This window comes from Pinus tabuliformis, chromosome 7 (assembly GCF_031772625.1).
Source record: "Pinus tabuliformis cultivar Carrire ecotype Pingquan chromosome 7, CPIR1, whole genome shotgun sequence".
NCBI lineage: Eukaryota > Viridiplantae > Streptophyta > Pinopsida > Pinales > Pinaceae > Pinus > Pinus tabuliformis.
Genome location: NC_142293.1, coordinates 2,070,411,483 through 2,070,414,267, shown reverse-complemented (window position 1 = coordinate 2,070,414,267; position 2,785 = coordinate 2,070,411,483). Strand labels below are relative to the sequence as shown.

The following is a 2,785-nucleotide window of genomic DNA, read 5'->3' as shown; positions in this document are numbered from 1 at the left end:
GTTTTACAGTCTCTGATGTGCGCAATAACATTGTCTTTCATAGACATCTTCAACAAGACTTTGGCCTTGTTCTCTCGTTTTTCCCAATCTTGCTCCCGTGGTCCTCCGTTCGGCTTCTGCTCATCGCCTGTAACTATGGACCAAGCATTCGCACCCTCGAGCAAGGTCTAGATCTTAAACTTCCAATTTGTGAAGTTAGATCCATTAAGTTTACCAGGCTCATTAAGGTAAGATTCCATCGTATTACTCATTCTGAATCTACCCAACAACAAAAAGAAAACAATACCTGTCAGATTGATCTGTCACCTCTGGGTCCAATCTGCAGTGTCTGGCAATCCCAGTCCAATGAGTAAATTCGGCGTCTTCAATACAGCCGAAGATCCGATCTCATAAAAAATTTGATCCGATCTGCCTCTCCCGGATAGATCTGCAACTTCGCCGATCTGCACCCCTTGCAAACCGCCAAACGAAGTTGAGGCTTCCCGCAGATCCCCTTGAAGGAAGATTGGTGCGTCCTCAATCAGCGTGCGAAAAATCCTCTTAGTGCTGGCGCAATCCCGAGCGAAAAATCCGCGCCAATTAAAAATCGGTGCGAGTGTTCTTTGCTGGCGCGATCCCGAGCGAAAAATTCGCGCCAATTGGGCATTCTGGAGCTCTGGCGCGATTTTCTTCTTAAATTCCGCGCTAATTTCTTCTCTGGCGCGATTAATCCCCCATAATCCGTGCTAATTCCCTTTTCTAGCGCTTTTGTCAGCGCAAAAAGCACGTCAATATCCTCTTCACTCAGAAAAAAAATATCTGAGTCCGAGCGAGGTGTTCTGCAGTCCAGCTGCTCAATTGAGCACAGAGCTCTTGTGTACACGTGGCCACAAAGGCACTTCAAGCCACATAGGAAATTCTGCCACATAGGCAAGCTAGCTACAAAAAAGGCACTTCAGCCACAAAGTGACAAAAAATCAGGCTCACCCAATCTGAGCTCTGATACCAAGATAAAATGTGAACATAATTGAAAAGAAAGAGATGTAGCTCTCAGGTGTGGCCTGCACCTGGAGACTACACTCACCAACAACAGAGAGATCACTCTCGTACACTCTGTTATTCAACAATGAAAGATTACATCATTAAATACAATACTAGGAATTAGGAAGTTGCACCCAAACCCCTAAACTTTTGGAACTAATCCTAAACTAGGGAGAACGTTACAACATTGTAACCATTTTCTCCATTAATATAAAATAATATTAATTATTTTTAACTGTAATTTGGGACCAAGTGAGCTAGTTTAAAATGTTAGTAATTTTTGGAAAGGAAGGAGTTTATTTTTTTTGCTCACTGAAGCTTTGGAATGCGTGCTTACTTGAAAACCCTATTTGCGTGCTTACTTGAAAACCCTATTTTTACCTACAAAACCAAAAAATCACACAACCAAAAAATGAACAAGAAAAAGTAATCCAAGCCTTGCAGCTTAAAGTTATATTTGGTCAGAAACTAAATATTTTCCTCAATGTTTCTAATATTCTGAGATCACACTAAGGTGCAACAAAAAACAACATACACATGAGAAAAAAAAACTTTTTGTTTCTGGTTTGCCCAAATTGCATAGACGCGCAGGGAAAATAACATACATAGAAATGAAAGGTATAGAAATGACGATTTTGGTCTAGTTCTTGAGGATGACATTGAGGTTTCTTCTTTCTACTATATGTGGCTCAAATATGCCCTCCTGGCTTACTAGTATGATCTAGAAGTTTCCTTGCCTGAGCTTAATTTCATTGCGTTGTACACTCCAAGGTTAATTGAAGTAATTAAAGAGAGACCCATGTGGAACGAAACCCATTTCTTCAAGGAAGTGCATCCGAACACACCATATTTACATCATCGTCCATGCAGCTGGGGTTCTCAATTCCTCCCACAAAAGTGGGGAGAGTTTTACAAGTACATGAACATGATATTTATAGAAGATGTGCAAAATGATCCAATGCAGATATTCGGTTCCACAACCAATGGATGGCAAGCATCTTGGAAGAAATTTTTAATTGATATCATGTATTTACGAGGGTATGTAACACTTTATCCCAACTTTCTTGACCAAAGAAGCTTCTCAGCAAACCACATGGGGTCAGAAGCTCACATTGTTGTAGCATATATCTTTTTGACCCCAAAGGAGGAAGATTTTGAAGTTCCCCTCCTACAAGAGGACTTGTATAAGCTACTTCCTCTGTCGAAGATGCCTCCTTTATCCACTGTGCCAGTAATTAATCTCTTCAATCAAATCATCACCTTGGAGGAGTTGAAGGCAGCATGATCTAAACTATTGAAGGATGTTATAGAATGTGATATGACAGAATTTGTAAGGGTAGATGATATCACAGGAGAACCATTGAACTGTGTCACTTACTGAGGTGCTACCTCCTGTTACTACCATTTCAAAGTTGGGGAGGTATGTCTATCTTATCCCTTAAAATACTTAAGGGTACTTATATACTGACTATTTTTTTCAACTTGGCATTGGGTGAAAATTTTCTCATACAGAATAACTGCAGAGAAATGAAAAGGTACTAATTTTGTCTTTTATGGCCATTGATTTCGTCAGCAACTTTTAAGACTCTAACAAGAAAATACAATTGCATTGTTCTCTTTCACAAGGGAGAAAAATGATGCATGTTCCTCTTTGGGTTGTGTACAATTTGTGTAGGCATGAGAAGTAGGGGAAATCTCAGTTCGTTGTTGTGGGGTTTGGGGGAAGAGGCAAGTCAAGAGCTCGAAGAGAACACTACTGGGTAGT

The 2,785-nt window shown here is 40.4% G+C and overlaps 1 pseudogene; it reads left to right on the top strand.

Annotated features, from left to right (window-relative positions):
• Positions 1 to 1,939: 1,939 nt before the first annotated feature.
• LOC149256818 (uncharacterized) lies at positions 1,940 to 2,401 on the top strand (annotated as a pseudogene).
• Positions 2,402 to 2,785: the final 384 nt, after the last annotated feature.